Source organism: Bison bison, unplaced genomic scaffold, assembly GCF_000754665.1.
Source record: "Bison bison bison isolate TAMUID 2011002044 unplaced genomic scaffold, Bison_UMD1.0 scf7180017864384, whole genome shotgun sequence".
Taxonomy (NCBI): Eukaryota; Metazoa; Chordata; class Mammalia; order Artiodactyla; family Bovidae; genus Bison; species Bison bison.
The window spans coordinates 15333979-15349008 of record NW_011494956.1 but is presented as its reverse complement, the minus strand read 5'-3'; the positions used below and the strand labels follow the sequence as shown (position 1 = coordinate 15349008).

The following is a 15030-nucleotide window of genomic DNA, read 5'->3' as shown; positions in this document are numbered from 1 at the left end:
TCCTTCCCCGCCCCCTGCCCAACCTCGGCCCGACTTGGCCAAAGAAGGATGTGTCACCAGCTCGGGGCCTCGGGCGGGATCCCGGGCCCGGCTGGGAGCGGGAGTACCTGAAACAAAGGTAAACGGGGGCCAGGCAGACCTCGGCCCTGCCCCGTGGCTGCCACTGGGCCGCCCGGGTGGGTCTTACTCCGCGCCGACGCCGGCCGCCGCCTCGGAGGGGCTTTCTCCTGGGGGACCTCTCGATGGAAACCAGCTGGCCGACGTTGGAGTTGATGTTGCATCTGCACTCTGCTGTGCTCACATCATTCCCAATCCTCTGACTCTGGTAAAGCTTAAGGAAACTGTATCCAGTTTTAGTGGTCAGTAAATGTAAGGGAGAATAAATTGCTGTCTGTAAATTATAAGGTATTTTCTTATTAGGAAATGATCTGGAAACACGAAATAAAAGTTTTTTAACATGTAAGCAAGAAAAAGAGTAATTTGTATGCCTTCCAAAATCTGAGGAAGTGTTCCTCCTCAAATCATTTATGTACAAAACTTCGCCCAAACCTTCTGTGCCAGGCGTTTTTCTTTGTTCTTGGTTAGTCTCAGGCCTCAGTTTCTGGAGAGAACACCCACTCCGAGACCCTGAGAATGGTCATACTAGAGTAGAGTGTGTGCTTTCAGCTCAGTAGGCAGCAGGCTTGTGTTACAGTAAAACACTGTTTTCTTTCTTTCTTTCTATTTTAAATTATCTGAACTTAATTTCTTCCAGGAGTATCTATAACTTTTAGTGAAAGCCTTTAAAAAAATCTACAGATTACTCCTAATTTACATGTACAATTCATTTACATTTATTGCATCCTATCCTCTCTGGCACAAGAACTTAATAGCATGAGATGCTTGTGGAAAAACTTGGATCTTGGGAGCTCAGAAACTGAGTACAGAGGAAAGAAAGTTTAAAAAAAAAATGGAGAAGCCCTTTTTAAAAAAAACTGGAGAAATCTTTACCAGAACCAACCTGGCTATTGAGTTCAAAAATAGCTTTATTACAAGTAATCTGAACATTAAGGAGTTAAAGATTTTTTTGTGTTCGTATTTGCAAATTTTAAAATGCAGCTGACATTTTGAAGAGTGAATGGCCTATCTGACTTTTAGTCTGAATTAATTTGGCCTTAATATTTTTAGCTGAAACCACTACCCTAAGAGAATGAAAGTTTTGTTTCAGCAAGAAGGGAATAAAGAAGTTGAGTAATATCAGGGTATGGGGTACTTGGGGCGGGGGCGGGTACCTGTTCAAACCATAACTTTGCCTTTAAACACTTCACATTACCTCTGGCAGACAATTTACTCTGATATGGTCCCTGCCACCCTTCAACATGCCAGCTTAAAGCTTTACTTCCTCTCTGAAGCTTTTCTTGACATCCTAACCCCACCCCACTTCCCCCTGCAAAAAAACACCACCATCTAGAATAGAACTGATCACCGTTTTGGTTATGACCTTACTCTAAATTAGAGATACGGTTGACATTTTGGACCAGATAATTCTTTTTGTGGAGGCTATCCTGTGCATTATAGGTTGTTTGGCAGCATTCCTGACCTCTAGTTAATAGTTACCAGGAGTCCCTCTCCACACACACACAATTGTGACAAACAGTCATACAACCCACACAGTTGTAACACTCAAAAATGTTTCCAGACACTTCCTGATGTCCCCTGGAAGGGTCAAAATCACCCCCACTTGAGAATCACTGTTCTAAATGGACTGCTGTCTTAACACTAATGACAAATGCATTGTCATCATTTGCTTCTGTGTCAGTTTACTCTGCTAGGTTTGAAGGTAAGAGCAGTCATTCATTTGTTCAGCAAACATGTGAGGGAGGGCCCAGTTTGCCAGGCAGACATGAATTTAGGTCTGGGAATACAGCAGTAAAAGCCACGGATGTTGTCTCTGCACTCTTGGACCATGTACAGGTACTACGAGTACCTATAAAAGGGGTACTGACCTAGTTTGGAAACTGGGGAACGTTTCCTTGGGTAATAACCTTTAAGGTGAGGTAGACTCAAGAAAAAATAGAAGTTACAAGGTGAAGCTTAGGGGGACAGTCTGCAGAATGTCTGCAGCGGGTCCTACTCCCTCCCCCAGCTTCCAGTTTTCCCATACCTTCCAAAGTGGTCATCACTGTTAGTAGTTTTATGTATCATTCTAGACATTTTCTAGAATTGTCATTCTAGAAATGTCATTAACATTCAAGCAAACACATATTCTTTCTGTTGTTTACACAAACAGCATACTGGTATACACTGTTCTGTTTCTTGTTTTGTTCTCTTAACGATGTCCTGGAAATCTTTCCATTCTAGTACATAGTGTTCTTATTCTTTTGAATGACTATCTAGTATTCCATTGTATAGATACACCACAGATTATATAACCATTCCTCTATTGAGGGACATTTAAATTGTTTCCAGTAATTTTCTATAAGAACTAGTATTATGCATATGCTAGTTCATATGTGTGTGAATATATTTGTAGGATAAATTCCTAGAAGTGCAATTGTTGGGTCAAATATGTATACACACAAACATTTGTAAATATTTGTGGTTGTAAAAGATTATTCTTATCAAATTGGAGAGAATGAGTGAATGTTGGGAGAAAAATGATTCTAAATTACAGTGTGCTATAGAGTGAATTGCATCCCCCTAAAATTGCTTTTTGAAGCCCTACTCCCTAATGTGACTATATTTGAAGGTAGTATTTAGGAGATAATTAAGGTTAAATGAGGTCATAAGGGTGGGGCCCTAATCCAATAAAATTGGTGGCTTTACAAGAAGAGGAGGAAGGGAAGGCCATGTGAGCACACAGTGAGAAGGTAGCCATTTACATGCCAGGCAGAGTCCTTACCAGAAACCAGCCTTGCCAGCCATTGATATGGGAGGTCTATCCTCCAGAACTGTAAGAAAACAAATTTCTGTTGTTTAAGCTGTCCAGTCTGTGGTATTTTACTGTGGCAACTTGAGCTGGCTAATACTGTCAATCTTTAGGATCCACTGGGGATTCGTTCTGGGACCCTCTTCGGTACCAAAATCCATGGATGCTCAAGTCCCTTATATAACATGGTGTAATACAGTCAGACCTCCATATCTGCAGGTTTTCATCCATGGATACAGAGGGAAACTACACTGTGGAAAGGTAGAGAAAAACTGGTAGCTGGGACCGAGCTGATAACAGAGGAAATGAAGGGAAGTGGATAGATGCAAGGGATATATTTAGGAGGTGTAATCAATAGGGTTTGATGAGTGGTATGGTACAAGCAGTGAGAAAGAGACGTACATGCATAGGATGAAGCCCAGGTTTCTTGCTTGCCCAGCCAGGTGAATGGTTCTGGTACCTGAACTAGAGAACATTGGAAGGACAAATGGTTGAGGTAGTTTAAATTACAGTTCACTTTGGGACTGGTGAGAAGCGGAGATGTCACATGAGCATTTGCTGATTCAAATCCAGAGCCCAGAAGAGTGGGATGAACAGGGGATACACATATTTAGGTATAAATTGAAGGGCATAGATGGAATTAACCAGCAGAGAGGTTGTACACCCTCAGCCCACAGCTGAATCTGCTTTACAGATTTGTGTTGTTTTTCACATACACTTGAGCTAGTTGCCAATAATTTAAAATGTTAAAATTTCCCATGAAAATCTAGATTTAGGGCTTTTCTTTAAAAGTATGAAGATGTAGCACTACTGATCTGGCTTTCCCATGTGGGAACAATTGAGCACAGCTGATCCCAGCTGCTTTCTAGTCCACCAAAGAGCCTACCACTACCTAAGACTTATTCCTGGCCTGCTTTGTTTATTTTCTTTTCTGACCCTATAGGCACTTGAGTGTGGAATCCCTGCTGTAGGGAGAAAGTATGGAATAGTGATTCTCATTTTCGTGGCACATGGAAACACTGAATGGTTAAAAAATACTGTTGCTGGAGCCTACCTCAGAAATTTCTTTTTCTGTTTGTTGTTAGTTGCTAGGTCCTGTCCAACTCTGCAACCTTCCAGACTGTAGCCCACCAGGCTCTTCTATGCTTGGGATTTTCCAGGCAAAGCATACTGGAATGGGTTGCCATTTTCTTCTCCAGGGGATGTTCCCTACTCAGGGATCAAACCTGAATCTCCTGCCTTCGTGGCAGGCAGATTCTTTACATCTGGGCCTCTAGGGGAGCCCCTGTTTCTGTTTATTTTTTCTGAATTTCAGCCTTGGATTTTTAAAGTCCTCAGGTGTTTCCACTGAGCAGTGGAAGTTGAGAACCATCGTGGAAGTGAGAGGAGGGCTCAGCCCTACCATTTCAAAGTTGGGTCCAGGAGGGTAGCCCCAGAAAAGTGATGAGAAGTGGCAAGAGAGGTACAGTGGATGGTAACCTGCTTGCAGTTAAGATGTGCAAACTTAACCCAATACATTGAAATTGTTTCTAGTTAGATGAAAGAAAGTGTTCCAAACAGCAGGTATACTTACTGTTTGTTTTGCATGTATGCATATATTCTATTCATTACTGCATAAAGTTATACATACAAAAAACAGGCTTTACTTAGTAGGCCATTTAAAGAATTTTCAAGAATAATTTAAACTGTATTTGATTTTTGTCTTAGAAACTCATTTTCAAATTTAATTCCAGTTTAAGATGTGTCATGAAAGGCAAGGTAAGAGAGTATTTTAATAAGAGGAGTCCTCAAGTAAAGATGTAGACCGAAAATGCTATATTGAATTTAGCAAGATGGAGTCTTTGACCTCAGTAACAACTGCTTTAGATTGAAAAAAGCAGAAACCAGATTGAAGTGAATAGAAAGTAAGGAAATGGAAATTGTGAATGTTGGAAAAATCTTTTGAGAAGTTTAGCCAATAGAGGAGTGATGAGAGAGAGGGAGGTGTCTTATATGTCTCTATGGGAGGCACTTAGCCTGTGTTGTTACCCAAATGCTTCTCCTGACTTTTCAAGGAGGTATCTCAGAGGTGCCTGATTACCCCTCTACCCCATTCCAAGGGGTCTTGTTTGCATTTGTTTTGGAGACTTTGTGCTTGTCCCTGAGGAGGTATTTTTCCAGGACTCTTGAGACTCAGATGTTGGTGATTATGCCCTTAGTCTGTTTCTTATCTGGAAAGCCATCGATCCTAAAGGCCAGCAGCACTCCAGTGACCCTGACATCATCTTTTCAGTGAATTGATGAACAAAGACCAGATTGTCAGCATGTTGAAAATGTAACACTTGGCTTGGTCAGGGAATATGTATCTATGTGTCATTCCTAGGAGTAGTCTTTGCAGCTATTATTTTCTCCTAATTAACTTTATCTTGCAGTTTGGTTTTCCAGTTGCGTGCATGTAACATTTCTGATACTTTGAGATCTTTATCACTGATGGTGATTAAAAGGTATGGAGGATTAGGCCCTCATTGAGCTCAGAATAAGAGAACACCAAACAAACTGGTTTCCAGAAGGCTGTTTGAATGCTGTTGCTTGAAGACTTTAGGTTAGAGTGACTCTCTGGAGTGAGTTGTCATGCAGATGTTCACTACCAATCTGTCTTTTATCCATTTCTGCCTCATTGGCAATGGTAATCTGACACAGGAAGGTTTAAAGGTCAGTTTTACACATCATATTTCTAAGAGTTGTGATCTACCAGCAGGATAGAAATCACAGGGGTTGGAAAATGCCAAGGATTGTTAGTAAAAAATGGTATTTATTAGTTGAAGGCAAAAACCCCGTTGACTGTACTCTTTTTGCAAACAGTATCATCTCATAAGGGATTGTCCTTCACAGCTGTCATTGACTCATCAGTTATGTGAATGATGGTTAACTTCTAAATGAAGGATGACTTTGTGATATGAATAGCAGGCCTTGGTTTAAGAAGGTTTACACTGGGAGTCTATGATAAGAAAATATTGTACTTAGAAACTTTTGTGCTTAGTCAATTGTAGGAATTCTGTTATCACAAATATAGTTAGGTACTATGCCTGTTGGTTCCCCATGTGGCGCAAGTGGTAAAGACTCTGCCTGCCAGTGCAGGAGACACAAGAAATGTGGATTCAATCCCTGGGTGGGGAAGATCCCCTGGAGAAAGAAAATGGCAATTCACGCCAGTGTTTCTTGCCTGGAAAATTCCATGGACAGAGGAGCCTGGTGGGCTACAGTCCATGGGGTTGCAAAGAGTCAGACACGACTGAGCACGTACACACACATACACACACACAATGCATGCACGTGCACACACACACACCCACTATGCCTGATGGTGCTAGATGGAGGGAAAAGTTCACTGCCAAAGTTGTCCAGAGTACCTTTGGTTTATAAAGGAGGAAATGGCACATGGTAAGAGAATTGAGTCAGTTCTTGGGTGCATGGCCTTAATGTGTCAAGTGTGAGCTGTGTGATTTATTGTTTTTATTGAGTTAAAATTCATGTAACATAAAATTAACTGTTTCAGTCATTTTAAAGTGTACGATTCAGTGAATCTCAATACATCTACAGTGTTGAACAACCATCACCATTATCTAATTTCAGAACATTTTTATCATCCCAGAGGGAAACCCTGTACCCATTAAGCAGTCGCTCCTCATCCCTTTCTCCCCCTATTTCCTGGTGACCACCAGTTTGCTTTCTTTCTCTATGAAGTTGTTTATTCTGGACATTTCATATAAATGGAATCACAGAATATGTGACTTCCTGTGTCTGGCTTCTTTCATTTAGCATGAAGTTTATAAGGTTCGTTCATGTTGTAGCATGTGTTCCTTTCTTTGAATAATAATTCCATTGAATGGATATACTACATTTTGTTTATCCATTTATCAATTGATGGGCATTTCCATTGTTTATACCTTCTGGCTACTGTAAATAGTGCTACCAAGAACATTTGTGTACCAGTTTTTACTTGAATATCTGTTTCAGTGCTTTTGTGTATATACCTGGCGTGGAATTGTGGACCATCTGGTAATTCTAAATTTATCTTTTTGAGTAGCCACCATACTGTTTTCCACAGCAACTGCACCATTTTAAATTTTCACTATCAGTGTTTGAAAGTTCCAGTTTCTCCATGTCCTCATCAACACTTGTTATTTTCTGGGTTTGTTTTGGTTTTGGTCATAGCCATCCTAGTGGGTGTGAAGTGATATTTCACACTGTGAAAATATTTCACACTGTGATTTTGATTTGCATTACTTTAATGCTTTGCATCTTTTAATGTGTTTTTTGGCCATTTTATTGGAGAGATGTCTATTCAAGTTCTTGGCCTGTTTTTTAATTGGGTTGTCTGTCCTTTTGTTGTTGTGTAGTTAAGAGTTCTTTATATATTCTGGTTACCAGACCCTTGTCAGATATATGATCCTTCAGCAACTACCAAGAGTCTTCCATTCTATTAATAGTGCCTAGTGAGTCATGACGTAACTAGAGGACTAGTACTCAGCCAGTCACAGGACCCCAGGTGCAAAAGATATTTGGTTAGGTTGTACCCATACAAAATTGAAAGTATTTTTTTCTTGTTGAGCATGTACTTGTCAAATTCTGTTACTGTTCCTCTCAAATTTAAGGATAGCTGTTCTAGGTATGTGAGTCATAGTTTTCAATATGAAAGAGTTTTCAGGCATTGAAGGAGAATGAAAGCAGTTCTTTTTATTGGACCAAGAATTTCACATTTCATTGTACCAACTTTAAACTTCTAAAACTAAGACTATTTCCTGAATCAGTGGTTAGTGATTTCATTCACTTTAGTCAACAAATATTTATTGAGTTATCACTATGTGCCTGGCACTTTACCAAACACTAGAGATACAGTGCCTTGTGATACAAACCCAAACTCTATCTTGACCCTCCTCTTGATCCTTCTCCACATCTGTTCCTCTCTGTTGTCTCACTTACCGAGAGACAGTTAAGTTCCTTTCCACCAGTCTCTCTTGAGCCCCCTCTCTTTGAGTCAGGACTTTACCTTCAACAGTGCTGACTCCAGTGAGTAAGTTTTCAGTCTTTTTCTTGCTTGACCTTTCAATAGCATTTTGCATAGTTGTTTATTACTTTCTTTGAAATACTTTCATCATTTAGTTTCCAAAATACTACATTCTCTAGATTTCTTCCTACCTTACTGGTGATTCTTTCTCAGTCTTTTTGCTCATTCCTCATCATCTTCCTGACCTCTGAGAGTTGGAGTGCTGCTTATTCCTGAAACTTCCAATCTTCCTTATCAACCCTATTTCCTTTTCATTTTACCCAGTCTCATGATGTTAAATACATACCAAAGACTACCAGTTTTTTTCTCCAAGTTACACCTCTCCTCTGAACCTCATATTCTGTTACCTAAGTGCCTACTTGACCTCTCCATTTGGCTGTCTGACAGGTATCTCAAAACTGAACTCCTAATCTTCCCCTATAAAACCCACTCTTCCCACAGCCTGTCCTGTCTCAGTAAATAGCAGCTCCATTATTCCAGTAGCCCAGGCCAAAAATATTGGCATCATCTCTGACTCGCTTCTCTTTCACCCATTCAGTCTATCAGCCAACTCTCTTGGCTCTGCCAAGAGAATGCATCTAGAATTGGTAACATCCCAATATCTCTACTGCTTCTACCTTGTCCAGACCACCATTGTATCTCATCTGGATTATTGCCACAGCCTCTTTTCCCCTCCTTCTTCCCTTGCTCTCCTGGTAGCTAGAGGGACCCCATTAAAAGTAAGTTCTTGGACCTGGTCAGGACTCTTATGGTATCTGAGGTTGACTGAATGTTAACATATTAATAAAGGCTCATGTTTTTTGCATACTTACTACTTGCCAGGCACTGTTCCAGGTGCTTTCCTGGATAAAAGTATGAGACCTGTGCAACAACCCTACCAAGTGGATTCTTTACTGCTGAGCCACCTATTGGAAGACAGAAGAACACAGGCAGGAGATCAAACCCTGAGCCTTTGGAGTGGGAGCACTGGCTCCAAGACCCTAGATTACAAGAGAACTAACCCTATGGAGTATCAAATAGTGATAATTCACACAAAGGAAACCACTTGAATACAAGACCCAGCATCACCTAACCACCAGTGACACCCTGTGCAGGATGCCTCATCTAAACAACAAACAAAACAAAAATACAAACCAAATCATCAGCAGACAGGATTAGCACCTCACTCAGCCTTGCCCATCAGAGGAAAAACAAACAAACAAAAACTCAGCACAAATCTTACCCTATATAAAGCTTACAGAAACCACTGGACCAACCTTAGGAGAGCAGAAACCAAAAGGAAGAAAGAATTCAACCTTGAAGCCTGGGAAAAGGAGACCTCAAACACAATAAGTTAAAAGAAAATAATGAAAAGGCAGAGAAATATTAACAGAAATGAAGGAACAAACTAGAAACACAGAAGTCCAAATAAATGAAGAGGAAATAGGCAAACCACCTGAAAAAGAATTCAGAATAATGATGGTAAAGGTGATCAAAAACCTTGAAAACAAAATGGAGAAAATGAAAGAATCAATTAACAAAGACCTAGAAGAATTAAAGAATAAACATACAGAGACAACACAATTACTGAAATTAAAAATACTCTAGAAGGAATCAATAGCAAAATATCTGAAGCAGAAGAACAAATCAGTGAGCTGCAAGATAAAATGGTGGAAATAACTTCTGAAGAACAGAATAAATTAAAAAGAATGAAAAGAAATGAGGATAGTCTCAGAGACTTCTGGGACCCTATCAAACACACCCACATTTGAATTGTAGGGGTCCCAGAAGGAGAACAGAGAAGGCAATGGCAACCCACTCCAGTACTCTTGCCTGGAGAATCCCATGGACGGAGGGGCCTGGTGGGCTGCCGTCTATGGGGTTGCACAGAGACATGACTGAAGTGACTTAGCAGCAGCAGCAGCAGCAGGAGAAGAGAAAAAGAAAGGGTATGAAAAAATTTTTGTAGAGATTATAGTTGAAAATTTCCCCAACATGGCAAAGGAGTCAATCAAGTCCAAGAGGCACAAAGAGGCCCATACAGGATAAACCCAAGGGGAAACATGCCAAGACACATACTAACCAAACTAACAAAGACTAAACACAAAGAAAGAATATTAAAAGCAGCAAGGACGAAGCAACAAGTAACATACATACTTAACTTATGCTTAACAGCTGATCTTTGAGCAGAAACTCTGCAGGCCAGAAGGGAATGGCAGGATATATTTAAAGTACTGAAAGGGAAAAATCTACAACCGAGATTACTGTACCCAGCAAGGACCTCATTCAGAATTGATGGAGAAATCAAAAGCTTTTCAGACAAGCAAAAGTTAAGAGAATTCAGTACCACCAAGCCAGCTTTATACCAAATGTTAAAGGGTCGTATATAGTCAAGAAATACAAGAGAAGAGAAAAGATCTACAACATCAACCCCAAACAATTACAAAAAGGCAATAGGAATATATATATATATTCCTATTGATATATATATTATTGATATATATATATATCAATAATTACTCTAAATGTAAATGGATTAAATGCTCCAACCAAAAGACACAGACTGGCTGAATGGATACAAAAACAAGACCCATCTATATATGCTGTATACAAGAGACCCACATCAGACCTAAAGACACATATAGACTGAAAGTGAGAGGATGGAAAAATATATTCCATGCAAATGGGAAGCAAAAGAAAGCTGGAGTAGCAATCCTTATATCAGACAAAATAGATCACAAAATAAAGAACATTACCAGAGATAAGGAAGGGCACTACATAATGATCAAGGGATCAATCCAGGAGGAAGACGTAACAATTGTAAATATCTATGCACCCAACATAGGAGCACCTCAATACATAAGACAAACACTAATGGACATAAAAGGAGAAATGGACCATAACACAATAATGGTAAGAGACTTTAACACCCCACTCACACCAATGGACAGATCATCAAAACAGAAATTTAATAAGGAGACATGTATTAAATGCTACATTAGATGAGGTGGGTCTCATTGATATCTTCAGGACATTCCATCCAAATGCAGAATACACCTTCTTCTCAACTGCACATGGTACATTCTCCAGGATAGACCGCATCTTCAGTCACAAATCAAACCTCAGTAAATTTAAGAAAATTAAAATTATATCAAGCATATTCTCTGACCACAGTGAGACTAGCTATAAGACTAGATATCAATTACAAGAAAAAACTGTAAGAAACAAAAACACATGGAGATTAAACAACACATTTCTAAATAACCAACAGGTTACTGAAGAAATCAAAGGGGAAATCAAAAACTTTCTAGAAACAAATAACAATGAAAACATGACAACTCAAAACCTATGGAATGCAGCAAAGGCAGTTCTAAGAGGTAAGTTTACAGCAATACAGTCCTACCTCAATAAACAAGAAAAACATCGAATAGACAACCTAACTTTACACCTAAAACAACTGGAAAAAGAAGAACAAAGAAAACTCCAAAATTAGTAGAAGGAAAGAAATCATAAAGATCCTAACAGAAATAAATGAAAAAGAAACAGTAGTAAAGATTAATAAAACTAAAAGCTGGTTCTTTGAGAAGATAAACAAAATTGACAGGCCCTTTGCCAGACTCATCAAGAAAAAAAGAATCAAATCAACAAAATTAGAAATGAAAAAGGAGAGGTTACAACAGACAATACAGAAATACAAAGGATTATAAGAGACTATCATGAACAGCTATATGGCAATAAAATGGATAATCTGGAAGAAATGGACAGATTCTTAGAAAAGTTCAATCTTCCAAGACTGAACCAGGAAGAAGTAAGAATTATGAACAACCCAGTTACAAGCACTAAAATTGAATCTGTGATTAAAAATCTCCCAAAAAAAAGCCCAGGACCAGATAGCTTCACAGGAGAATTCTGTCAAACATTTACAGAAAAGCTAATGCCTATCCTTCTAAAACTCTTTCAAGAAATTGCAGAGGAAGGAACACTTCCAAACTCATTCTTTGAGGCCACCATCACCCTGATACCAGAACCAGACAAAGACAACACAAAAAGAAAACTACAGGCCAATATCACTGACGAACATAGATGCAAAAATCCTCAACAAAATTTTAGCAAACAGAATTCAGCAACACATCAGAAAGCTCATACACCATGATCAACTTGGGTTTATTCCAGGAATGCAAGGATTCTTCAATGTATGTAAATCAATCAATGTGGTATACCATATTAACAATTGGTGATAACAATTGAAAGATAAAAACCATATGATCATCTCAATAGATTCAGAAAAAGCCTTTGACAAAATTCAGCACCCATTTGTGATTAAAACTCTTCAAAAAATGGGCATAGAAGGAACCTACCTCAACATAGTAAAAGCCATATATGATAAGCCTACAGCAAACATTCTCAATAGTGAAAAGCTGAAAGCATTCCCCCTAAGATCAGGAAGAAGACAAGGCTGTCCACTTTCACCACTATTATTCAACATAGTTCTGGAAGTCCTATCTACAGCAATCAGAGAAGAAAAAGAATTAAAAGGAATCCAGATCAGAAAAGAAGTAGTAAAGCACTCACTGTTTGCACATGACATGATACTGTACACAGAAAACCCTAAATATCGTATCAGAAAATTACTAGACCTAATCAGTGAATTTAGCAAAGTTGTAGGATACAAGATCAATACACAGAAATCACTTGTATTTTTATGTACTAACAATGAAAACTCAGAAAGAGAAATTAAGGAAACAATCCCATTCACTGTTGCAACAAAAAGAATTAAATATCTAGGAATATACTTACATAAGAAGACAAAAGAACTGTACACATAAAATTATAAGACACTGATGAAAAAAATCAAAGATGACATAAATGGATGGAGAGCTATTCCATGTTCCTGGGTAGGAAGAATCAATATTATGAAAATGACTACACTACCAAACAAACTACAGATTCAGTGCAATCCCTATCATATTACCAATGGCATTTTTTACAGAACTAGAACAAAAAATTTCACAATTCATGTGGAAACACAAAAGCCCCCAAATAGCCAAAGAAGTCTTGAGAAAGAAGAATGGAGATGGAGGAATCAACCTTCCTGACTTCAGATTATATTACAAAGCTACAGTCATCAAGACAGTATGGAATTGGCACAAAAACAAAAATACAGACCAGTGGAAAAAGATGGAAAGCCCAGAAATAAACCCATGCACCTATGGGTACCTTATTTTTGACAAAGAAGGCAAGAATATACAATGGGGCAAAGACAACCTCTTCAATAACTGGTGCTGGGAAAACTAAACAGCTATGTAAAAAAGAATGAAATTAGAACACTTCCTAACACCATACACAAAGATAAACTCAAAATAGATCGAAGACCTAAATGTAAGACCAGAGACTGTAAAACTCTTAGAGAAAAACATAGGCAGAACATGCAATGACATAAATCAAAGCAAGATCCTCTATGACCCACCTGCTAGAGTAATTGAAATAAAAACAAAAGTTAGCAAGTGGGACCTGATTAAACTTAAAAGCTTTTGCATAGTAAAGGAAACTATAAGCAAGGTGAAAAGATAGCCCTCAGAATGGGAGAAAATAATAGCAAATGAAACAACTGACAAAGGATGAATTTCCAAAATATATAAGAAACTCATACAACTCAGTGCCAGAAAAACAAACAACCCAATCAAAAAGTGGGGAAAAGAGCTAAACATACATTTCTCCTAAGAAGACGTACAGATGGCTAACAAACACATGAAAAGATGTTCAACACCACTCATTATTAGAGAAATGCAAATCAAAACTATAATGAGAAAAAAAAAAAAAAACTGTAATGAGAAATCACCTCATACCAGTCAGAATGGCCATCATCAAAAAGTCTACAAACAATAAATGCTGGAGAGGGTGTGGAGAAAAGGGAATGCTCTCGCACTGTTGGTGGGAATGTAAATTGATACAGCCACTATGGAAGATGGTATGGAGATTCCTTAAAAAAACTAGGAATAAACCACCATATGACCCAGCAATCCCACTCATAGGCATATACCCTGAGGAAATCAAAATTGAAAAAGACACATGTATCCCATTGTTCATTGCAGCAATATTTACAATAGCTAGAACATGGAAGCAACCTAGATGTCTATCAACAGATGAATGGATAAAGAATTTGTGGTACATATATACAATGGAATATTACTCAGCCATAAAAAGGAACACACTTGAGTCAGTTCTAATGAGGTAGATGAACCTAGAACCTTTTATACAGAGTGAAGTGAGTCAGAAAGAGAAAGATAAACATCGTATTCTAACACACATATTCAGAATCTAGAGAAATGGTCAGAGAAGGCAATGGCACCCCACTCCATTACTCTTGCCTGGAAAATCCCATGGACGGAGGAGCCTGGTAGGCTGCAGTCCATGGGGTCGCTAAGAGTCAGACACAACTGAGCTACTTCACTTTCACTTTTCATTTTCATGCACTGGAGAAGGAAATGGCAACCCAGTGTTCTTGCCTGGAGAATCCCAGGGATGGGGGAGCCTGATGGGCTGCTGGCTATGGTGTCGCACAGAGTTGGTCACAACTGAAGCAACTTAGCAGCAGCAGCAGAGAAATGGTACTAAAGAATTCGTGTACAGTGGCAATGGAGAAACAGATATAGGGAATAGACTTATGGACATGGGAAGAGGGGAGGAGAGGATGAAATGTATGGAAAGAGTAACATGGAAACTTACATTACCATGTGTAAAATAGATGGGCTTCTCAGGTGGCTCAGAAGATAGCCAATGGGAATTTGCTGTATGGTTCAGGAAACTCAAACGGGCTCTATATCAATCTAGAGGGATGGGATGGGCAGAAGATGGGAGGGAGGTTCATAAGGGAGGGGATATATGTATACGTATGGCTGATTGTGATAGATAGAGTGCCTGATGATTTATGGACTGAGGTTTGTGACATTGTACAGGAGACGGGGATCAAGACCATCCCCATGGGAAAGAAATGCAAGAAAGCAAAATGGCTGTCTGGGGAGGCCTTACAAATAGCTGTGAAAAGAAGAGAAGCAAAAAGCAAAGGAGAAAAGAAAAGATATAAGCATCTGAATGC

The 15030-nt window shown here is 39.1% G+C and overlaps 1 protein-coding gene across 3 annotated transcripts in view; it reads left to right on the top strand.

The window, feature by feature from the left end:
- The first annotated feature begins 6 nt into the window (after window positions 1-6).
- Window positions 7-15030, top strand: part of PPP2R3A (protein phosphatase 2, regulatory subunit B'', alpha) — a 227970-nt gene continuing 212946 nt past the window's right edge. For 2 of the 3 annotated variants that reach the window (XM_010858260.1, XM_010858257.1), the window contains exon 1: window positions 126-325. The gene's annotated coding sequence lies outside the window, so the exon portion shown is untranslated. The other variant, XM_010858259.1, reaches the window with a different exon arrangement.